Source organism: Rhinolophus ferrumequinum, chromosome 2 (genome assembly GCF_004115265.2).
Source record: "Rhinolophus ferrumequinum isolate MPI-CBG mRhiFer1 chromosome 2, mRhiFer1_v1.p, whole genome shotgun sequence".
In the NCBI taxonomy this organism is placed as follows: domain Eukaryota; kingdom Metazoa; phylum Chordata; class Mammalia; order Chiroptera; family Rhinolophidae; genus Rhinolophus; species Rhinolophus ferrumequinum.
In genome coordinates, this window is record NC_046285.1 from 107281382 (window position 1) to 107305530 (window position 24149).

Consider the following 24149-nt stretch of genomic DNA (forward strand, 5'->3'; position numbering starts at 1 on the left):
GTGCAGCCCGTGCCCGGTGGCTGTCATGATCATTGTCCCCCTGTGGTGAGTGGACTGGCTTCTCTGCAGAGCAGAGAGCTTGTGCAGCCGCCCGGGACTCAGGGCAGAATCCTTCCCGATCTGACAGTCGTCCCTTCCCTCACGTGGTTTGATCGCCAGCTCCTTGTACTCACAAGTATTCCCAGAGGATTCAGCCTGATGTCAGCGGGAATGACTCCTTCCGCTGCCAGCTCTGCCCTGTCCCCACCTCCGTCTTCTTTAATTCAGTTCCGCAGCTGCGGACACAGTGGCTGCACAGCAGGTCTGGGCATTGACAATGGTTCTTCTGAACTTGGAGCTAGAGGGAGCTGAAGGTGAGCTGCTGGAGGCAGTGGGGGGTGTGCCATCAGCCCTGGGGGTCCTCGTGGGTCAGGGGAGCCACGTCAGGCAGCCTCCACTGTCTATAGAAAACGCTTGACACCTGTCAGTGAAGATGGCTCGGCGAGCACCCACTCACCTGTGACAGGTAAAATGTGGGAAGTCACACCCTCCTCTCAAGGAAACCAAAGCAACAGAGTGTCTGATCTCAGAAACAAGGTAAGTATCCCTTGCGGGCCGGAACCAGAACTGAAGTACTGAGCATGGCAAGGGCCAAGACTGGGGGCTGTGGAGGTGCCACCTGGAGGTCGCCGTGGGATGCGCAGGGTCCCAGATGCTCTGCCATAGAAGCAGACACTCATGGCCAGCTCATGCTGGAACCAGGGGCCGGCATGGAGGTGCCCTGCTGGTGAGAGGAGCCGAGGTAGGAGGAGGGAGGAAACACAGTGGCCGCAGCCTTCTAGGAAGCTGGGCCCAGACGGGCAACAAGCACACAGCTTCTTGACGTAGAGCGAGGCCGGCTGCAGGTTGGCCTCTGCCCGAGCCACAGTGTCCCCTACACCGCGAGGCCACAAGAGCCCCAGGCGCTGTCTCGTCCCTGGTCTGGATGGAAGCTCAGACCGCCAGCTGGAGGCTGCTGCACCTGGCAGGATGGAAGGTTCGGCAAAACTGTGCCCAACTCGCCATCAAGATCAGAGTCGCCCCGGAAGCCTGACACAAAGACAGTGCACAAAGTCTGCGCCAAGCGGATGCTCTCCAGTTGCAACTTGGTTTCTGATGTAATTTGGAAAGACGCTAGAAAAGGTGCTGCATTCAGTACACTCAGAGCGCTAGGTGAGCCTGAGCAGCTGTTAAATGAGACAGGACACCGTGGAGCAAAAGTGGTTGTTTACTAGGGGCTGCTGAATGACCCCCGCTTCCCTGTCTGGTTTGGAATTGGGAGAGGTGAAAATGTCAGTTTTTCACGGATCTGTTGAGGAATGTGGGTTAAATGTCCAGCAGCCCGGCCTTCCTGATTCTGAGCCCCAGTGTGGCCTGGGTGTACCTGTGTGGCAGAGCTCCACCCAGGATCCTCGGGCAGGAGAGTCCAAGGACGGGCGCTCTGCAGGCTGGGGGCCCCGGAAGGAGGAGCTGACAGCAGGTCAGCACGTTCTCAGTGGACAGTGCGTGAGCAGCATTCCCCAAGGGGTGACTGGAGGGCTGGGCGTGATCTCCCCGTGGTCAGAAAATGCAGGTTCAGCCACGTGAGGTCACAGCCCACTCCTTAGATCAAACACCAAAGGGTGGGCTGAGGGTGCCCAAGGTCACGGGGCCCGAGTGGGCGATGGAGGGCTTGGACTCCGGCGCAGTGAGCATGTGCTCATGAGGGAAGGCACCTTTTCAGCACAGAGGGGCAGGAAGAGCCCTGCGAGTAGGGTCCTGGCCGTCTGGTGTCCTGGGAAGGTGCACAAGAGAGCCATGGGGCTCCCTCCCCACAGAAAGCCTGCGGATGGTGCAGGAGGGGAGGCGAGACTGCCAGTGTCGCTGATGTGTGACTCTCAGGACCCCTGTGCACCGCAGGTTTGTTCAGGTTGGTGGGATTTCTGGGGACCTTTTGTGTTGATCCAGGCACATGGCATGTGTAAGGACTGGCCTGCGGGTGCAGCTGGGCGTGGCAGACCCCCCCGCCACCCCCCCCCCCGCTGCTGACTGCTGCAGGCAGGACTGGGGGGGTGGGCGAAGTGCCCAAGTGGCCCCCCCAGAATGCCCAGCAGCCCACAGCCGGGACCTACGGTGTTTTAAGCAAGGTCCAGCGTCTTCTTCCTAAAGTAGCCCGTGCTTCTGTCCTTTCTCCTAACAGGAGAGCACACAGGAGAGTGCTTCTCATTGTCCGTCCCCCGTGTCATTCAGTGTCCTGGGAGCCTTGTATGGGAAAGACATGGGATTTAATGCAAAGAGCAGATCTGCACTCTGTTCCCAGCCCTGCCACTAGTGGGCTCGGGCTGCACTTCCTCCCCTTTCCAGAAAACCGGGAGGTGCATACGGTCACGCTCAGTGGGAAACGAGGGCGTTTTCGGTGGCAGACAGCTTCTCCCGGCACATTTTGTCTGCTCCTCCACGAGCAGCGGCCACACGCCAGGTACAGACAGCACATGCCATGGGGCCCAGCGCACCTCTAGGAACCCAGGGCACCCCACATGGCCCAGGGCACCCCTCAGAGCCCAGCACACGCCACGTGGCCCAGGGCACCCCTCAGAGCCCAACACACCCCACGTGGCCCAGGGCACCCCTCAGAGCCCAGCACTCCTCAGAGCCCAGCACACCCCACGTGGCTCGGGGCACCCCTCAGAGCCCAGCACACCCCACGTGGCCCAGGACCCATTCAGCCTATGCCCCGCTCGGCTCCCTGGCCACGGGCCCATCTGGAACCGCTGTTGCGAGGTGTCCACCCCCCGCCCCTGCATGGCGCTCTTGTCTTCAGAACCCCCCGTTACACCCCTTCCACAGAGCAGCTTGCCCCTTAATTAAAACAAACAGGCAGAATCTCTGTTCATCCTTTTTATCCTGTTTGTTCTGGATACTTGTTCCCAGGGAACTGGACAGGCCTCTGCACTGCTGTTTGTCAGGTTCTCGGTCACAAGTACACGGTGGCCGCCTGGCCACTCTCTTTCTCTCAGAAGACCCGTTATTTTCCAGCTGTGGTTGTTCAGAACCTGGGATTCTCAGGAACACGATGCAGATGGGGCGAGGGACCAGCTCCAGGTGAGAGAGCCCTGGCCCCGCAGGGAGGAATGCGCTGGGTGCAGGCCCTCATTAGGGGGTGTCATTCACCCATCCTCCCACGCAGCCTCAGGCCTGATCCTGCAGGACTGGGGCCGCTGCCTTCTGTTCGGTGTTTATTTTCCGTCCTCAGTTCCTGGCTACCCAAACCAGATCCTCTAACAATTTGACGTGGATGTTCTCTGGAAGGTTCTATGTTTAGTTTGAAGAATGTCTGGTTTCCACGGTGGCTTTAAGGAATTGTCTTTCTCATCAATTCCAAGCTGTATTTCAATGGCCGTACGTGCAGTAAGGAGCTCTCAGGGAAGGGCCACCACTCACGGTGACAGTGACATCCCAGCTCCCTGTTTGGGGCATGGCTTTCCCAGCGAGGGTTCCTTGCCAGGGAACCTTTAATGGAGGTGGTCATTATACTTGTTTCATGCTTGCATTCTCTTTTAAAGGTTATGGAAATAATTCTACCCATTTTCAAAAGTACAGGACTTTAGACTTCCTCCCCTGGGTCCCAAGCTGCGTCCGAGTGCCCTGAGCCCGAGCTGCTGGAGCAGGGAAGGGCCTGAGATGGGTGCCCCACAGGCCCCCTGATGACACCTCTAGGGACGGGCCAGAAACCCACCCGGCTGGTCAGACCAGGAAACTCCACTGGAGGCCTGAGGGCTTTTCGGTTCTCACTCTTTTAAAGATTATAGACATAATATATCCCCATTTTCTAAGATAAAATCTATCAGGCTTTCTTACCTGGGCTTCTGAGCACGAAACCTCTGCTCTCTGAGCCACGGGTATTGTCAGCACAGGGGACCCAGTCTCTCTTGAACGTCAGCACGTGGATTTTCGTGGTGTCCTTTCTACCTGAGACCTTGGCGTGCCTGGTCCACACTGTGCTGGACGGTCAGGAAGCCCAGGAAACGCCCTCTGGCTGTCGGGGTCTCACACATCCCTGCCCACCAGGGACTCAGCATGACTTTGATGGCAGGTGCGGAGTACAAACCACGATCTGCTGGGACAGAATTACCTTTGGGGTCTGTGGGCATAAATTGGGGCTTATACTAACTGTGGGACTAAAAGATATAACAAGGATTGTATATCATACTCATGACATGAGGGAGAGACTTTGCTTCTCTTTCATATTTTTTCTTGCTAGATGTTTCATTGCTTAGAATGAAGTTTGTCTAAACATTTTAAATTTATATTATCTTCTTATTTTGAAATCTAAATAATTTTTTGTCGGAAAAATCAGACTCAGACGAACGCCAGGTGTTAAGGCTGACATGGCAAAGGGCCAAACTAGAAACCAGGCATCAGAAAAGCCTCTTGCGCGTTGAGTCCTTTCGGGAAATTGCCATTTTGTGAATTTGCATTGTAGAAATCATCTCCATTAGATATTTTGTACACACTGACTGAGAGAAGGTGGAGATCTTGTTCTGCAGGTCGCACTTCACAGCCCCGTCTGTCATATGGTTGTCCCTTGTCATACGGTTGTCCCTACAAGCCAGGTATAGCCCACGCTGGTGCACCCAGCTGGGAGCCAAGTGGGGGAAGCCGGAAAGATCTGGGCTGTGCCCAGCCCCAGCCGGTTTGACAACACTGGCTCAGCTTTCAGTCCTTTATTTAAAGTTGGAGGAGACTGGGCTGAACAGCGTTGGGAGCCCGGCCTGAGTTGGAGGTGGCAGTGTGAAGAGAAGACGGAGGGCAGCACAGGGAGCTGGACAGGGCCTGGGAGAGCAGGGTAGCAGCCGGCCCTCCCCTGCCCTCCAGGTAAGGTCACCGTTGGGGAGCCTGCAAGGTGTGGTCATGGTCGCTGGCTATAGGTGGTTTCTCTTTACTTTTTCTGTCTGAGCCTTTTTCCATAAGGTTAAAAAAATTGGTTTGCCTCCCCTGGGAAAATGTTGACGTGTCAGTCGGCAGGTCGGTAATTCAACACCCGGCCAGGTAAGCACCCCCTCCCTACCACGCCGTGCCACGGCGGCGGGCTGAGCACAGGTGGCCGGGGCATCACAGGCTGATCCCACGGCACCTCACACCGTCCTCATCTTTGAGGCTAAAAAGTGGAGTGGGAGACCCGGAGGTGGGTCCACAGATGGGAAACCCTACACAGCTGGAAGCTTCTCCTGTTCCCAGAAGGAGCTTGGCCGGGTTAGGCAGCAACTCGCATGGTGTCGCACACACTTGCTCACGCCCCAAGGTGAAGGGTGCGTACTCCATTGTTACTCACAGAGCTGGCGAGAGAGAAGCCGGCAGGGCTCTGGTGGGGCCGTGGGGGGTGCTGGGAGCCCAGAGGCTTATCCATCATTGTGCGGTCATTCGGCAGGACTCCCCAATGTGGAAATGAGGGGAGCAAACCCTGCACGAGAAGGCTACTGAGGCTTAAGCAGAAATGCGTTCCAGCTTGACACAGGCCAGCACCCAACCGGGAGACTGCCGCACGCCATTCGATCCGTGTCAAGGGGTCTGAGGGGATGGCCCAGAGTCAAGTTGTTACACCACGGGTTGGGCACTTGATCCAAATGTCCGCAATAGGAGAATGGTGACATACTTTTTAGTACATCCCTACAATGAAATAAATACCCTGCAGCTGATTTCACAGGAATGAAATCAGTGATGGTAACGATAACAGCACCCACAGACCCTTGATTCACTGCTTCATACAACCCACTCATGTAACCCTCATACCCTGGGGATGTAGCAACCTTACCCCTGCTCTACAGATGAGGAAATGGAGGCTCAGAGAGGTTTAGTACCTTTCTGAAGGTCACACAGCTTAGGGGTGGAGAGGCCAGGATTTGAACCCAGATGGTGTGCTCATGTCATATTTACTACTTCTCGCTGTAAGGAGATGTTTGCATGATCCAAAAGACTTCCCCGTGTCTTCGTCTGGTCAGGCTGCTATAACAGAATACCATAGACTGGGTGACTTTTATAAACAGACGTTGATTTCTCATAGTTCTGGAGGCTGGAAGTCCAAGAACAAGGCACAGGTGTCGGTGAGACCTGCTTCCTGGTCCACAGACGGTGCCTTCTCGCTGTGTCTTCACAGGGTGGGAGGGGCCAGGGGCCTCTCAGGTCTCTCATGTAAGGACACAGGTCCATTTTTGGAGGCTCACCCTCATGATCTAGTCACCTCCCAGAGCCCCCACCTCCAGTAACACCCCATGGGGCCTTTGGTTTGAACATATGAATGTGGAGGGACACAAATATGCAGTCTACGGCGCAGAGCATTGAGTGAGCAAATCCATTCATAGAGTCGCCCAACGTCTCCATGTGTGGCGGTGTCTGAATCAACCTCTTCAGCGGAGCAGACGCCACTCCATATGAGCCCTGGCCGTGGAATGGTCCTTTCTTGACAACTTGAAATTTTTACAGCAGGAATGTATTACTCTCTGCTAACTCACAAAATCTCATTATTTACAAAATCCTTTTGAAAACACAGAGTCAGGTGCTTTTTACAATATTTCATTCGGCTACAGAACTGAGTAGTGGGTCTGCACCAGGTGGTGAGTGGCTGCGGCGTCTCCGTGTCCCAGGTGGAGAGAGGGTCTTTGATGTTTTACGCCGATCCACTCAGACCTGATTTTAGAAGGTAGTGAAACAAAGAGGCTTCTTTAATCTCCTTTCCTCTGGCACACTCCTGCTTTCACAAACCTTAGAAGGCCCCTCCCAGTGGCGAGTCTCAAATGTTCTCTTCTTTTTAGCAGAGATGAGGGAGGGGGCGTTTCCAGAGCATTTTAGTTCGATTTTGCTTCTTGGCTGTTCAGGACACAGTTCCTGTTTATGGAAGTGGTGGTTTTGTGGTTAGACGGCCTGGGATAGATTCCTGATTCTGATGCTTACTCGCTTACTGTGTGACTCTGGGCAAGTTGCTTAACCTCTCTGCACCTGTTTCCTCACCTGTAAGATGAGGCTCATAGGAGTGCCTGCCCCCTAAGGTGCTGGGAAAAGTGAATGAGCTGATGCACACAGAGCCGTCAGGACGCCCACGCCCAGTGGCAGTGACCGGCACGCATGCGGGGGTGCTACTGACAGAACAATGAACTCCAGGTAGTGTTAGAACATCCTGCCTGAAATTCCAGAACCCAGGCTCCCTCTCCAGGGGGCTGGGGTGGACAGGGCCCATGTCCATCCTGCTGCATTCTGTCAGGGCCTGATGTGCACTGGGCAGCTGAGCCAGCCGGGCACTGCCAGCCTCTTGCAATGCAGCAGAAGCATAGACTAGCTGCTCGGCTGACTAGGGAGAGCAAAGCCTTCTGCAGGCAGTTCGGGCATGTGGTGTGGACCTGGGTGGGTGGTGTGGACCCGGGTGGGTGGTGTGGACCCGGGCATGTGGTGTAGACCTGAGAGGGTGGTGTAGACCCGGGCATGTGTTGTAGACTTGGATGGGTGGTGTAGACCCAAGCATGTGGTGTGGACCTAGGCAGGTAGTATAGACCCAGGAGGGTGGTGTGGACCCAGGTGGGTGGTGTAGACCCGGGCGGGTGGTGTAGACCCGGGCAGGTGGTGTGGACCCAGGTGGGTGGTGTGGACCCGGGCGGGTGGTATAGACCTGGGTAGGTGGTGTGGACCCAGGCGGGTGGTGTAGACCCGGGCAGGTGGTGTGGACCCAGGTGGGTGGTGTGGACCCGGGCGGGTGGTATGGACCTGGGTGGGTGGTGTGGACCCGGGCTGGTGGTGTAGACCTAGACCTCAGGGGGTAGTATAGATCCGGGCATGTGGTGCAGACCTGGGCATGTATTGTAGACTTGGATGGGTGGTGTAGACCCAGGCATGTGGTGTAGACCTAGGCAGGTAGTATAGACCCAGGAGGGTGGTGTGGACCCGGGCGGGTGGTATAGACCTGGGTAGGTGGTGTGGACCCAGGCGGGTGGTGTGGACCCAGGCATGTGGTGTAGACCTGAGAGGGTGGTGTGGACCTGGGTGAGTGATGTGGACCTGGGTTGGTGGTGTAGACCCCGCTGGGTAGTGTAAGACCTGGGCATGTGGTGTAGACCTGGGCGGGTGGTATGGACCTGGGTGGGTGGTGTGGACCCGGGCTGGTGGTGTAGACCTGGGCAGGTGGTGTAGACCTGGGCAGGTAGTATAGATCCGGGCATGTGGTGCAGACCTGGGCATGTATTGTAGACTTGGATGGGTGGTGTAGACCCAGGCATGTGGTGTAGACCTAAGCAGGTAGTATAGACCCAGGAGGGTGGTGTGGACCCGGGTGGGTGGTGTAGACCCGGGCGGGTGGTATAGACCCGGGCGGGTGGTGTAGTGTAGGTCGGTACAACTCAGCCTAGGAACGGGGAGCCCCTGGCAGCTGTGACCCGTGCCAATCACTTAGCCCGAAGGTGTGATAGAAATTTTAACAGTGATTTTAGTTGAAATGGTTAAGAACAAAGAAGCTGACTTCTGTGAATTTGAAGCATCGTGATAATTGTTCCAGCAGGTTTCACATCTGCCAGAAACCATGTTTTTGTAACAGTTGCATTCCGGGCAGGAGTTTTGTTCTGGGCTGAGTAAGGCTGGAGGTGCTGGCCAGCGGGAGGGCCGGTTGCTGAGACGGGTTCACGGTGAGCCGCAGCCTGTACTTGGCTGCCCAGTGTTTTGCTTCTGAACAACTACCAGGCAGTTCTCGTAGGAGCCTCAGCCGTGTGTACCCGTCATCCTCACCCTCATCTTCCACTGGACTGTCACTGCCCTGACGTGCAGCCTTGAGAAGATCAGTTTTTAATGTTCCCGTTATCTGGGCTCACCGAGGGCCGGGGAGCCCGTCACATGTCCTCGGAAGGCTTTACCGGCACCCTGTGTCTTCGAACAGCGCCCTCACCTCTTCACCCTTAACAGGTGAGTCCCCCCCCACTCGTGGCGGCATTACCCCAGGACACCTGCTGCCGGCAACATCTGTGCGTGGCCTGCGTTCGTGAAGAGTGACTGCAAGCTGCACAGGCAGCGCCTGGCAGACAGAGTTCTGACTTCAGAGCACTCAAGACTTGGCCGCTGGCCGCTCTGGGCTCACAGCTCAGGCTGTTTACTTGTGTTTGGTTTGCATAGTAACCCGTCCGTGGAGTGTTGCGGTGTGGATTTGAGGACACTGTGTCAGCCGGTCCCTGCAAGCACCAGCCTCCTCCTTGGAGCCTCTGCCACTGTGTTTCATTTACCCCGGAGTGACTCAAAGCAAAGAGCCTTCCACGTGGGGGGCTTCACTTTTGTTATTTACCTATTTACTTGTATATTTAAAGCTGTGGCAGGGCAGATTGGGTGAGGTGTGGCACACAAAACCGCCGCCTCCCGCAGGCACCGCCGCTGTGCGTCGGAGGAAGGGTCCCGGTGGAAAGGGATGCAGGCCTTGGTCGTGCTCCCAGAGCAGTGTGGATGTGAGCAGGCCTGGAGCAAGCTTCTCTAGGACACGCTTGGGCTGCAGACGGTGCCTCTCCTGCTTCTTCCTGAGACCAGAGGAGAAAGCTCAAGGAACTCGTACCATTTCCAAAGGCCGCCGGAAAGCACCAGGAGCTCCGTGTCCAAGCGGTCAGTGGGAAGGACGCCCTGGGCATAAGAATGAGGTGTGAGCGTGACACCGTCAGCTGCAGAGCCCAGTGAGGCCGTGGGGGCCGGGGGTCTCGAGTGAGTGTGTTCAGCAACTTGCCTCCTTGTCGGTGGTCCTGCAGCGTGTTGCTGGCATCCGGAGGGTTCCCTCCGTTCTAGTGTGCGCTCAGTGTGGGTAAACAGGCTGGTGAGAGGGCGCGTTCCCAGTGGGCTAGCAGCATCTCATTAACCTAATAAATGCAGTAGGCTGCTGTACGAGAGCCTCTGCTGCCTGGACCAACGTGTTTAGTGAGTGCGGAAAGCCCGGGGCACAAAGCAGTGATGACTTCGGCAGCTTCTTTTCTTTTGGAAGTCAGCACCTGTCGCTGCCCTTCTGCAGGTTTAGGCAGGTTCCAGATTCTAGAGGCCCAGGACGGCAGGAAGTGACACAGTGCCTTTGGGGAAACTGGGAAGAGGGTGATTACGAATTAGTAAGAGCCTGAGGTGTGGAGCAACGGGGAAAAAGTCCAGGACACCCTGGCCTCTGGGGACTGCTGCAGACGAAATAAGCCAGGAGTCATTGCTGGGAGTCTGGGTTGGACTGGTCGCACCAGGGTCCCCAGCATCTGTGAAACCTGGTAGAACTCGTGGGTCTGCCAGTTATTTGGTGACTTTGTGCAGAATTTATCTGGAGTTCGCAGTAGTACCCAGAGAGCAGAGCTGTTGTGGTCATTAGATGGATAAATTCACATGCCGTACCCGTCAGCACGGCTTTGGTGTGGCTTACCTGGTTGTCACCTGCATGTTTGGCGTGGTCTCCTGCACCTGTCACCGGCCTGTCTGGGTGTGGTCTTCCTGATCTGTCACCAGTGTGCCTGCGCATGGCCGGCATGGCCGTTCTTGGTTTCTGTGTGGACTCTGCAGCCTCAGACCTCAGCCCTCCTGGTTAACTCGGGCCGTCCGTACCCAGTTCTGGGATGTTTCCAGATGGGATCCACCCTTGAGGGCCAGGACTGGGAGGTGAGGCTGGCAGGAAGGGGGCCAGGTCGGAGCTCTGACCTGCACACACTGGGGTGAAGGTGAGCAGAGACAAAGACCTGGAGAAGGGAGGTGGCCCATGGGACGAGGGCCGCAGAGCCGGGGTGCTCAGGTCCGGCGCAGGAGGGGACTGGGCTGTCCCGCATCCCCGTTGCCCCTTCCCTGGGGGCACGTAGATGGGATTGTGTGTTGGTCTCTGCACAGCTCCTGCAGCTCGGTGGGGCCCCCGGGAGAACGAGGCTCTCTCTCCTGCCACCCAGGCGCCCCACCCACCTGCGCTCCCCTGGTCGCTTAGCTTCACGTCCCTCCCTGGGGGTCACGCTCTGCGGCTGTATTTTATGTTCAGTGCTGGTTGGCTCCTTGTTTCCAGGGCAGGGCTGGTAGCTCTTGGCAGATGCTACATGGGCAGCACCCGGCTCTCTGGGGCCTGTGCTTCGCCTGTGGCCTTGGGGACCCTGATGGCTGACAGATGGGGTCCTCCGCTGGACAAGGAGGTGACAGCGGGGTAACAGAACTTCTCAAAACTACATAATGATACAGAATGATGACATAATGGTGCGTATTTGTCATTCGTATTTCCCCACGTCTGATGGTCGGATAATTACTACTAGCTAAGCAGGAATAATTAATTATACCTTGAGTTTCTCTCAGTTGTGGGAGAAAGGGAATGTGGAAATTTTATGAGAACACTTACCTAGTCTAAAGAAAGGTCTTCTTCAGTTTTTACAACATACCTTTCACGTGGCTACTCTGAGGAAACCACCAGAAGATTCTGTCAGCACATTCCTGCTCTTCTCTTTTCATATTTATTATAAATCATTAATTTTCAGGTCCAGGGAAGTCCTCTAGAGATACTATATTCTTGTGACATTTCCTTGTGTTACATGTTCAAATTAGCTTTGTTTTCTTTCACCTTAAGTAAGAGATGTGGAGAACGAAACCGAATAGTAATCCAGAGGCAGGAGTGACATCGGCCCACCTGGCGTTCTCAGGCAGGGGGTGACGGGACCTCGGGTGGGTGGGACCTGAGCACTGACCAGCCGGACACGCGGCAGTCAGGAGCCTGCGGAGAGTTTCCACTCAGCAGAAACACTACTGGAGGAGGATTTGGGTAAAATGCCTATGCCAACCTTTGTTTCAAAATAAATAAAGCCAAGATTCTCAACAGGCTAGGTTTGCTGCATTTGACACAAATAACTTAAAAAGCATGATGAAAAGCGACGATGAACTCAGCAATCCTTACAGGTGATAGAGCCAAACACAGGTTACGGGTTCCGTCTCGGTTCTGCTTGGCCTGGAGAGAACTCTCAGGTATGTCTTTTCACCTCTGCCGGCCTGTCTCCTCCAGGGCACTGGTTCAGGGAAGGCTCCCCATTTGGGGCGTTGACGACGTCAGGCATTTTTCCAGGTGCTTTCCCTGTAGCCATCTCTTAAATGTCACCACCGCCCGTTGATGTAGGTAGAGCGGTTATTCCCAGTTTACAGTAAACCGAGGCTCAGCTTGGAAGTGGGGGCAGGCGCTGGGATTGGGGCCCAGTCGCTGCCTGAGGCTGTGTGTGCACCCTCGCCAGGGTGGTCACAGCGGCCAACGCAGAACCTGGGCGTCTCGGCCTCCTGCGGTGTCGTCGGGAGAGAAGGGACTCTTTCTGTGACACACTGAAGGCTCTGTGGTCCACAGTCCAGAGCGAGGATGAGAGCCAGGGCCGCCTCTGCCCGAGAACCGACCACCATGCTGGGGCCAGCTGCGTGCCCAGCGTGGGAAACTGGGAGTAATGGGGAGTGGGGCGGCTCAGGGGTGGCCTGTCCGCCCCTCTGCCCTCCACCCCTGCACCCCAGAGCTCTGTGCACAGGCCCCGTCACTGCTCCCTGGGGCCCAGAGTCCAATGCAGAGCAGAGGAGACACGAAACAGGCATGGCAGCCGGTGCCACGAGACCGTGTGCTGAGTCCAGGCCCAGAGGACCCCCCCCCCGGGGGCCAAGACTGGAGGCCAGGGGCTCACAGGGGTCTCTGCAGCCATGTGGGGGCGGGGGAAGCCCACAGGCCTCCCACCTGCCCACTGAGGGGCCAGCCTGACTCCCACCCTGAGAACTCAGCAGGGGGGTAGGGGTGAGGGTAGGATGTGGGGAGCATCTCAAAAGCCTGGAGCTCGGAAGGTGCCTATTGTTGGGGTGCTGGCAGTGGTAGATGGGGGGTGGGCTGGGACCCGATTTCTGTTCTAGACAAGTCACTCTGGCCACACCATGGAGGAGAGGGGCTGGTGCCCCAGGTGCTGGGGACGCTGGCAAACAGCCTTTCCTGAGGAAGGCAGGGTCACCCTGGATCCCAGAAAGTCCTTTCTAAGTGGAAGCTGGCCTCAGGGCCAAGGTCGAGGCAGGTGCTGCCGCTGAAGTCAAGGACACCTGCCACCTTCGTGAGACCTGAGAGGGGCCCTGCGCCCAGCTCAGCCTCGAGGGCCAGTGTCCCTGAGGCTCAGATGCACCCAGGGGTCCCCGGGCCCTTAGGGCTGCTGCTGCCGCCTCGGGGTGGTTTTGTGCGGGAGGTCGCTGAGCCGCTGTCTGTGGGAGGATGGTTTCTTTCCCTGATTTATTAGAAAGGCCGAGGCCCAAAAGCCTGGGAGAATGGCCTGTTTCTCAGGCTCTCAGACGAGGGCCTGCTCATGTCCCAGGAGAGCAGGCACGGCTATTTAAAAGCCAGTCCTCGCAGGTCAGCTGTCCCTCCAGCTACTTTGGGGACTAGGGACTCGGAAAGCCTTAGCCAGCAAGGTGTTGCTCAGGGTGGTGCCTGGAGGCCCGTCCCGGAGGCCCGGGTGGAGGAAGGAGTGCCGACCTGCTTCCTCTCCTGGTGGCTTGTCGGCCCTGAGGCCGGGGGAACTGTAGAGGGGCCTTCACTGTCCAGAGAACCCAGGGCCAGCCCCCCAGGCCACACTGCAGACCCCGTGGAGCGCAGGGGTGGGGTCAGGCTTTCCCAGCTGTGAGCCCTCCCCGCCGGGCACAGGGTGGCGCCCTGGGCAGGTGGGCCACAGCCAGGTGGGGTGGGAGTGGGGGGCCTGCCTGTTGCCTGCTTGGAAGCAGGTCTTTTGTGTCATGTGCCAGGGAAGGTACACAAAGCAATGACTTTTCATGTCACCTCCGTACAGTGTGATAACCCTGAAAGAAGACACATTGGCTGGAGAACCCTCGAGATACGCTCCCAGTGCAACCCTTCCTGCTCCATGTGTCTGTTGGGGGGCTTTCTGCACCGGCAGCAGGTTTCTCGGGGTGACATGACTCTCCCTGGATGGCTTTATCGCATCTTAGTTTCTTCATGCAGATTCCGTCTCAGGCTGGGGAGATGTGGAGAGAACAGACCTTCACGTGTCTGCTCGTTCACTTGTCCAGTCTGTTCACCCCTGTTTTCTGGAGAATAAGAGGTGTCACTCTTCCCACCGTTCTCCGCACAGCGTTGCCTGGAGCTGTCTTGGCCCAAGGGCCTGGAGTTGGAACTGGGGGTCACATCTGGCCTCTACAGCCTGGTCCGTCTGATGGGGAGCTGGGCAGCCCTGCTCTGGACGGGGGAGCTGATGGCCCCAAGAGAGGATGTCTGCCCATCGCTTGCAGGCCTTTCGGGTCCTCCTCACTGGCTCGCCCACGTGGCTGCGGGGTTGTGCAGTCGGGGTCCATCGGCTTCTGACAGGTGAGGGGGGACAGTGTGCAGTGTCAGGTCCGCCGTCCAGGGTCAGGAGCTGGGCAGGGCACGCTGACCTGCCCCCTGCCTGAGCCCGATGCCACCTGCCCGCAGCAGCTGGCACCGAAAGCTGCTTATTGGATTAGTGGGTGCCCGGCAGCCCCCACAGCGGGCTGAGGAAAGCCTGGGTTTTACGCGCTGCTTCAGAGTCCTGTTTTCACTTGAGTTGGTCTCCAAGACTTGTGGTCATAATCCCTCCTCCTCGTCCTCTGGCCAAAGGTGACACCGCTCACACCACCTGCCTTCTCACCACTCTCAGAAGCACACAGGACAAGATGCTGGCCAGCTACTCGACCTGCCTGTTCTCGGGGGTTTGCGCTGCCCTGGTGGCCGTGGCTGTGGCCTATTACTTGTACTGGTGAGCGTGGCTGTGCCCGGGGCTGGGCCGTCCTGGGGGAGGGGCTCCCAGGAGCTGAGGCTCTTCCCCTCTGTCCCACCTGCCCACCAACTCTCCCGCCCCCAGTGGGGCCCTGGTGGCAGGTGGGAAGCCAGTTACTTCTCGAGCACAGCCTGTCTGTTCCCCACCTCACGAGAGCCTTTTGGGGATTATCCTGCCCTTCAGGGAACGCTCTTTTGTTTGGAACGTTCCGGAAGAAGCTTCTGTGGATTTAGGCCCCTCACACTGCGCACGTCCCCATGGCTCTCTCGCCTCAGCTCACGTCTCCCCGGGGCGGGTGCTGCTGGAGCTGCTGACACGCGGGCTGACAATTGAGCAGAAACGCGGTGGTTTCCATCCAAGGGACGCCGCCCTGTTGTACCCGTAAGTGACGAGCTGCTTCACAGTGAGTCACATGCCACCCGCTGGCAGTCATGACCAGAGTGCGTGTCAGCTCTTGACGTGAATGTGTGTGGGGAGTCGCCGCGGTGTCGCAGGCCACAGGGTGGGGATCCAGAGGCTCAGTTCCAGCCAGCCCCTCCTGAGGTTGTGATGGAGCCTCCAGTTTCCATCTGTGAAATGGGACGTTGGCCCTCTCTGCACGTGACAACCCTTGTATGTGGGCAGATACTAATGGCACCACACAGGCTGGTACCCACCTGACGGTGGCTGTTGTCAGGTGGCTGTGGGGAAACCGGCAACAGCCGGGTTACTAACTTTATTTGCTAGAGCTGGAGAACTGATAGTTTCCTGGGAAGACACATTGGCCTTCTGGAGGTTTCATCTTGGATTATTTTTGTTTCCTCGAACGTACTTGGTTGGGGTGCAAATTCTGTCCTCTGATCTGGAAGCTTTCTGTCCGGTAGCTCCGATGGATGCTTCTTCCACTTGTGGTGACGAGGAGGGGTCTGCAGGCTGCAAGGCCATCAGACCGGCAGGGCTGGTCCCACTGGCCCCAGGACTCCGTGGTGACCTTCTCCTGCCCCTCAGGAGCTCAGAGCCCCCTTCCTCCCAAACTCTGTAGTCATTTACTTCTGAGGATGAACTGAAGCCCCAGAGGTATTTGCTTCTTAGATCTTATGTAAACACGATCGGTACAATTTACAAAGAGAATGATGCAGAACCAAAAGAGAAGCGCTAGTGTAGGGTTTGGGGGAGGCATTAGCCCAGGTAAGGGAAGAAAGACTTGGCCCTACTTAAAGGGGCCTCGGCCTCCTTGAGCGGGAGGTGGAGGTGGGGCAGTTGTTGGCAAGGAGGTCCCAGGCTCCCACAGGAGGAGCGGACACTGTATCATAAACTTGAGGACACTTTTGACAGTGAAGGACCACTACCTGCAGGCCGCCTCCCACGTGGTGCCATCCTTGGGCACCTGGGGCAGGAGGCAGGTGTGTTGGGAGTGAGGGCCCTCCGCCACTTCTGCCGTTACCGATGGCCAGTCAGGCAGGGAGAGGCGGAGCAGCTTGCACGTTCAGGAGGTGCCGGCTGCTGGCCCTGCCGGGTCTGGTGGTGCTGGTCAGAGTTGACCCGAGAAGGGACGTCGCCTGCGTCACCAGGGGAGGTGTGTGCTGGTTTTCTAGCCTGTCCTCAGACGTTTCCTCTTCTAGCCTTTGTCCCAGCCACTAAGTAGTCCTCGATCCACAAATGGGTAGAGACCCTGTTCACAGAACTTTCTTAAAGTTAGCTGTGATCTGACTGGAGGCGTCAGGCCACCCCTGCCACATGCTTCTGAGTCGCTATCTGAGAGTCCGACACTGAGAACTGGGAGCAAATAGCGAGGTCTTGGTTCTCTGGCTCACGCACTGGCTTCTCAGCTGCCGTGCTCCTCAATGCCCCGCACCCTGCTCTGGGCTGGCACTTGTCTTCTGCCCCAGCTGTGACCGACGCTGACCGGAGCGCAGCAGCTTAGGCTCAGACTCAGTTCTGTTCCACAGCCCAGGGGCCGGGAGGACTTCCATTCCAGTAAAGATGCTGCCACGACTTTGTAAACTTGTAAACACTTCAAGGAGAGGCTCCTGGTCTCCGTGGGGGTGCTGGGAGCTGCAGATAATATAGACCTTGGTTTCCACTAATAGTGACAATGCAGAAACTCCTGTGGGAGGCAGCTTCCCTGGGTGGATCCCTGATGGCCGCGGCCCTGGCAGTGACACCTGCCGACAGCACGGCATCTCTGCAGCAAGGACTCGTCCCATGGCGGTTCCTCCCATCACAGGCAAGGGGCTGCGGGAGCGGAGACCGGCTCTGAGGGGAAGTCCGACGGAGCTATAAGGTCACAGTGAGGTGTGTGGTGGCTCAGCCCCTCCCCGGCAGGTCTGTCTGCAGCTGCCGCCTCGGCAGTGTCCAGGGACAGAGCCATGTGTTCTCAGGAAGCCCTACTTCAGCTGTGGTGTACGGTCCCAGACCGCCTATGACATGTGAGAAAGCGCTGGTTCAGACTCCCACGCACACATCGCTTGCCGGCCGCTTTTCTTTTTACTCGACAAAGTCACCGGTAACTTCTTCCAGATGTGGCGCTGCAGCAAAACTTGTGATACACACACTGGGCCATAAAATCTAAGGTACTTCTTTAATTGTTCACTGATAACCAGGCCAGGGTAACTGCCAGCCCACACGCTGCTGGGCATGACCCCGTAGCCCAGTCCTGCCCGCTGCGGCTGCACCGCCTGCTGCTGATGGGTGGTGTGGCGTGGAGGATGACTCGTGTGGGAGAGCATTATTGTCTCGGCTCAGTCAGGAGGCCCGTTACTGGGGTACATGTTACAGTGCAGGGAAATCAGTGTGCTGGGGGTGAGGCAGTTACGGAGGCAAGAGGAAAGTACCACTTAGAGAGAGAGGTAGTGTCGGGGGCATTTTCCTGGGGGACCGGACAGTGTGCAGGGTACTTCATGCAAAGTGGCCACGAGTGTTCCACCCTGGTGTGATTTTCCAATAGCAGTGCCAAACGTGAGACGAGAGCTTGGAGTTCCTGTGCCAATTAGACGGAATTAAAAATTAAAAGCAATTAAAATGTTTTAGTGTTGCAAAATTATTCCTAAATCATTGGCATTTTTTAGTTCAAAGCTGTCTCATATTTTTGAAAGATTGATTGGGATGGGAGAACTCTCGGGCAGGTCTCCCAAACCTTGATGGAATGTGGAAGTGTCTTTTATTGACCATTTAATCGAATACTCTCCTGGAGCCAGCAAGTTATGACGTTTTAGTTTCATTTAATCTAAGAAATCCGTAAAAATAGTGCAACAGATAATCTGCCTCTTGGTGGCAGAGCCAACATGCCCACCTTGATTGAGTTCCAGGTGCCTCACACACGCCCTCTTCTGCGTCCTTCCTCCCCTCTGCTCCAGATAGGCTTTGAAGGCTTTTCCAAGGGAGGTGTCACTTCTACGAATCTGTCATGGTGCTTGGTGGCACAATGCCTGTCTAGTAGAAAGTGCAGTTCTATCAGAAGACAAACTTGGAGGGTAGCCAGCAGCTGGCGTCGGTTGCCATCCCGTGTGACAAACCACGCCCACCTTGCTGGCACAGGACAAGCGTCGCTGTCTCTCGGGGGCCCGTGGGCAGTCCTGCTGGTTTGGGCCAGGCGAATGGTCAACCAAAAAGTGTTGGTGTCAGAATATTCTCATTGTTACATGTTGTAACTGACTCCCTAACGCTATTTTTAACTTCAAGGATGCCCTTCAGTTGTTAGAAACATTTTTATAATTATGTAAGTGATCATTATTTCAAGCCAAAAAATGTAAATGAAAAACAGAAAAAAGTACCCCCCAAATCCACGTCACTTTGTTACCAGAGGTTGGCGCCGTCACACTTTGGCTCAGGTCCTCTTGGGGGGTGTATGTTGTAGCGATGCGTGTCCCCTCGTCAGCCTGCAGTGTGGAGTGTGCCCTGCACATGTCACTGAGCTCCCCACACAGCTTGATGCCGAAGGCTGACGCGCCAGCAGGTGGCTCTGCTGGGTTTCCCTGGCTTGTCCCTCGTGTCTCCGATTTTGGGGGTGTCATCCGTAACTAACACAGTGACAGTCCTTAGACATTCCTCCTCCACCCTCTCCTGGTTTCCGCAGGATCCGTTAGCGCTGTACCTCGGGACTGATGGATGAGGGCGTTAGAGTTGGAGCCACGCTGTGCCCGATGGCCGTGCAGAGGAGACGCGGTCTCCTCAGGGCTGTCAGTTCACGTATTTTTCTCAGCTGACGGCAAAGTGAATTCACCCTTGTTGTAGCTCTAGATCTTAAGGCAGTAAGTTATTTGTAGGGTTTGAAGACTTGAGGCGTCTTCAGAGTTACGAAGGCATACACTGGGTACCATTCAGCTGTGCTCACAGTATGCCCTAGGAGCTTCTGGAACCCATGGGCCATGCTGGCCCAGCTTATTCAGTGTGACCTGGAGGGCCATGTGGTAGGTCGGTTTTTGGGGACAGACACGCTGAGCCTCCAGCTGGCTGCTGGGCCCTCAGTGAGCAGATTCTGTGCTGGGCAGCACGATGGCTGTCACAAAGGGACGCCCATGCCTCTGGGGTGACCTCGGCCAGTTCCTTCACAGAAATAGAAAGGAGCGCTGTGGTGAGGGGGTGCCAGGTGCCATGTGCCCTCAGCCAACACAGCACTGCCGTGCACGGTCACTGTGGAGGCCGTGGGGGCCTCGCCTGTGCATTTCTTGGTATTTAGTAGACGTTGGTGGAATGAACCCAGTCACCGCTCATTCACCTGGGCGCCATCCCGTGCGACAGGTCAGGGAGGCTGTGAACGCGGCCTCTGAAGGGCCGGGTCGCAGCTTCTCGTTCCTGGAGACCCCCCGCCCCCGGGGCGTGTCTCGGTTCCAGTGCGACACTTTCTGAGTGTTGGGTTCCAGACCAAGGAGACGCCCTATGCTTGCTCTGCAGTGGGAAGAGAGGAAGCGTAGTTAATCGCATGTCTTCTTCATCCCGCTGAAGTGCTCTCGATGGCTCCGAATGAGGAGAAACATCCAGGCCAGGAGGCTGCATGCTGCGCGTTGCTTAGGGCCCTTCCTCCCCCACCCGGGGCCAGGCCCACCGTGGTCAGCCTCGGAGTGGCTCCTGGCGTTCTGAGTCCTGTGGGGCGGCCCCCGTCCCTGTGCCAGCCTGAAGGGGAAGGAGGAGCCTGCACCTGGGAGCCTGTGCCCGGCACAGGCAGCTGTGGCTCGCAGAGGAACCGTCTGCCATGTAAAATGAGGGCCGTACTGGTGGGTCGTGCTGGGCAGAGGAGGCTGGTGTCGGGACAGCCGTGACAGCACGTTCGCACTGTGGTAAAGGCAGTGTCACAGAGCAGCTTTGTTTAAGGTCAAGATTGAGAGGACAACCAGAGCGACATTCCTGTGTGTGATCGTGTTGTGTCACCATTTCTAGCGAGTTTGGTGTCCCTTGTGAACGGGGCAGCGGAAACAGGCTGTGCCCAGGGTCCCCTGGGGAGGGGCTGGGGGGCCACTTAGTGAAGGGGGTGTGCCGAGCTGAGTTTGAACCTTAACGTTTCCTGTCTCCCAAGATTTGTCAACCTTCCACTCTCACCCCATTCTTCTGTAACCAGCGTTGACCTCGGTGCCAACTGTGAAAACAAGCTGCAGCCCCGCGGCGCCCATTCCCTAACATTTCACCCACTTGGCAGATGCCGTGCCAGTCCGCTCCTGTGACCAGACGCCCCAGAGTCCCGCTCAGCCCCTCGCCCTCACGGATCGCCAGCCAATGGGTATGTCTGTGCTTGGGAGGAGCCGGCCGAGTGGGCATGGCCCTGCCCTGTCCTTGTGTCCTGCTGGCCGAGTCCCTTGGCAGCACTCCCAGCACCGGCCCTGGTGGCCTGGGACCCGAGCAGAGGAGAGGGAAGGAGGGAGAAAAGACAGGTAAGGGGCCAGAGCCCTGCCACTGCTGTCCCCACCGCCCGCTCTGCAGGGTCACTGGGGTGGGGGAGGGGAAGAACGGCAGCACGCTGGTTGCTGTGGGTTTTCTCTGACTTTTAAGGAAGGAAGGTGCAGGCAAAGCTGCCTGTGGGAGGGTAGCCGTCCTCCCTAAGTGGGTTCCCTGACAGGGTCGCAGGGACGCGTTCCTTCCAGGGCCCAGGACGCCTCTCTGATTCCTTCTCTTCTAACATCTCAAGGTCCCCCACGGGGAGACACTGGGGTGGGGCACTGGCACCGTGGCCATGTCCTCAGATGCCCGCTGCCAGCGGCCTTGTTAGGGATCCACTGGAGAATGAAAGGGGTTTGTTGTAAGTGCTTGGGGACTTGGGGAAAGCAGGAAGAGAGAAAGCCTGAGGAAGGGATGAAGTCGTGTCCATTTATAATCATGGCTTACCTTCACAGCAGGGTGTGAGAGAGCCAGTGGGGACAGGCCGAGCTGGGCTGCCCACAGCGTCTTCCCAGACTCCACTAGAGTTTCCCAGTTTTACTGGAGAGACAGACTTGGGAGCGACAGGAGCTCTCATCATGGGGGGCAGCAAGGAGGGGAGCGGGGAGTCACTTCTGACCTCGGCACCCGCTCCCCCGCACCAGTGCCAGAGGAGGGACAGGGAGGGTTCCTTCTTGCTTCTGTTTCATCTCGTGGCTGCAATTCAAAGTGGACATTATAGGCTGTGTTGTGTGTCCTTGAAACTGCAACCCCAGTGACAAAGTGGGGACAGAGCAGCGTGGGGCAAGGCTGGGCCGGTCCTGGAGTTGGGGACGGGTGTGGGGGTGTGCTGTGGCCTTGAACTGTTCGTGCCCCCCCGACCCATGCAGATCTGTCCTGTTTCCAGTCTGAGGAGGGTAGCGATAAGTAGGAAGTGAGGAAGAGGGCAGGGTCTGGTTTCCAGGCCGGGGGCTGCACCCCCATTCTATTGCTGGCCAAGTGGCCCCCCCCGCACTTGTGAACTGCCGCCCCCTAAAGAAGGTGGGGGTACACTGTGTGACTGATGGCAACCTTTATTTCACTCTCGCTTGACATTCTATTTCCTGGGTCTCATTCACGTTTTTGGAAACTGTCCTTTACTTCAAAGCATTTGTGTATCTGAAATGCTCTGAGTTTATATTCAGACAGGAAGCTCAAGTAAGAGACAGACTGCCAGCTGACAGGTGACCCTGCTTCCGTGACTTGGGATAAGACGGACCTTTTCTGAGCCGCACCTGGGTTGGGGGCTGCAGTGACATGTGGGGTCTCTTCTGCAGCTGTGAGCAGAGGCCAAGGGTGGGTATTCAAAAACCCAGTTAGTTTAATCCATTTTGAATCCCAACCATTTTTCAAATCTGGTTTTTCAGTGCATGAGTCATGTTGCCTCTTTAACGGCAAAGATGAAAAACTTGTAAGTGGCTTTGTTCACCCTTTAAGGTTCGTGCTCACTATAAAAACACTACTAATTTCCTCCGCGGTCTAAGGTTTGTGTGGGAGAAGCTTTCGCAGGACTCTTCCCAGGCAACCGTGTAACGCCAGGTGGGGGGCGTCTTGCGGAAAAGGGCTGCAGGAGGGTGAGACCTCCCCCCACCGCAGCTCTGGGACCTCACACTGTCCCAGCCATGCCGCCTCACCTGGCCTCCGCTGTTTCAGCTGAAATCCCCTTAGCAGCGTAAGTCTGCCCTAGGAATCCGAGGGCTCAGTGCTGCAGGCGCACATCTCGCCCCAGACTTCCGGGTGGCCTTTGACGTCAGATCTCTGATGGGGCCAAGAAAAGTCATGAACTTGCACGTTTCATAGTTTTATTCTTGTTGTAAGGGTGGAAGTGACAGACTGTCTGCATTCCCAAGGGGAAAGAAATCAGGGCTCCGATACAACTTTCTAAGTTGTGAGATATATTGTACATGTAGAAAAGTACATCAGCAAGCAATTTATTGAATAATTATAGAGCAGACACCTCTCTGTTTCTCTAAGAGTAAAATGTCATTATTATAATCGGCAGTTCATTGTCACAAAGTTATGTCTGAGTCAACTCAACTGTGACTTTTTTTGTGCACATGTGTGCATACGTGTGTGTGTGTGTGAGTGCACGTACATGTGTGCGTGCGTGTGTGCATGCACATGTATATATATGTGCACAAGCATGTGTGCATGTATATATGTGTGCACATGCATGTGCATATGTGTGTATGTGTACGTGCACACGTATATATGTGTGTGCATACGTGTGTACATGCACATGTATATATGCATATGTGTGCACATGCATGTGTGCACATGCACATGTATATGTGTGTGCACGTGTGTATGCATGTATATGTGTGTGCGCACGTGTGTGCATACGTGTGTAAGATGTGTGTGCATGTGCGCGTGCATGTGTGCATACGTGTGTGCGTGCACATGTATATATGCCTGTGTGTGTGTGAGTGCACGTGCATGTGTGTATTCTGGTGCGCGGTCCCCATACTCGGATCCAGTTGGAGAGCACGCTTGTGCTCTGGCGCCACCAGCTGCCTTGAGCAGCACCCTCTGTGTCCTGCAGGCCAGGAGACTTGTCACAGACCTATTGTGCAGTCATCAGGCCCCAGGAGCTTTTTACATCCCTCCCACCTCCCACCGTCCCCTCCCACAGGAAACATCGCCACTACGCAAGCCGCAAGCCTGTAAAACCATCAGAACAGCCTCAAAAAGACAAAAGATTCTGTGGCTCAGAGAACTGGGGTAGGTGGGGTGTGAGTGGGGCCCTGGAGGTGCGTGGCCAGCTGCCTTCTCGCCTGGTGGCCTTCTGTGTCCCCACAGTCCTGCCCCATACCTCCACAGTCCAGAGCTTGGAACCGGCCTCAGCACTTTGCGCAGCGCCCCCTCCTGCCAGGGTTCTGCAGTTGTCACAGTGGACACAGAGCCAGGAACAGACTCCTGGGGAAATGCCAGCATTTTACCACCTTGATGTTGGCCCGTGGCTCCTGGGGAGCGCCTCACCTCCTTTGGAGGTGGCCTGGGGCCTCCGGGACACTTTGATGCATGTGGCCCCTCCAGTGGCCTGTGCAGGATGGACGCTGGCTGCACCTGGCTCCCAGGAAGCCCAGAGTTGTTGGTCTGCCCTCTACCAGCTGGGGGGATGCCCCCCATGTCTCCAGTGACACCTAGAAGTGTCGGCATTCTCCTGCTTACTGAGGCCAAAGTCACTTCCTCCTCCGGGCATCGTCCAGCTCCTGCACCGCAGGCTGGCCCATCGCACGTTTCCCAGGACTTCAAGATTCTCGGACGACCCTTACTGGGCAGAGGGCTGCATGGGCGCTTCTGTAACATTGTTCTTCCAGGAAACTGGCACTGAGGCGGCTCGTAGTGACTTGTGAGTGGTACGGGGTTCAGGAACCATGCTGCCATTTGCCACAAATGTATGTGTAGTAGATGTGAGTCATCCATTTAGCAAGCTGTCACATGCCAGACCTGTGGGAACAGCAGTGACAGCAGCGATGACGGTGCGTTATGAGGGGTTTGGGCTGCAAGGAACAGAAATGGTGGTTTAAA

General features: G+C 56.5%; 1 protein-coding gene across 6 annotated transcripts in view; it reads left to right on the forward strand.

The window, feature by feature from the left end:
- Window positions 1-24149, forward strand: part of AGPAT3 (1-acylglycerol-3-phosphate O-acyltransferase 3) — a 97776-nt gene that overhangs the window by 40473 nt on the left and 33154 nt on the right. The window contains exon 1 of one of the 6 annotated variants that reach the window (XM_033129684.1): window positions 4725-4872. The exons of 4 other annotated variants lie outside the window; for them this stretch is intronic. The gene's annotated coding sequence lies outside the window, so the exon portion shown is untranslated. Of the gene's footprint in view, window positions 1-4724; window positions 4873-20459; window positions 20597-24149 lie in introns of those variants that run through there. One more of the 6 variants, XM_033129701.1, reaches the window with a different exon arrangement.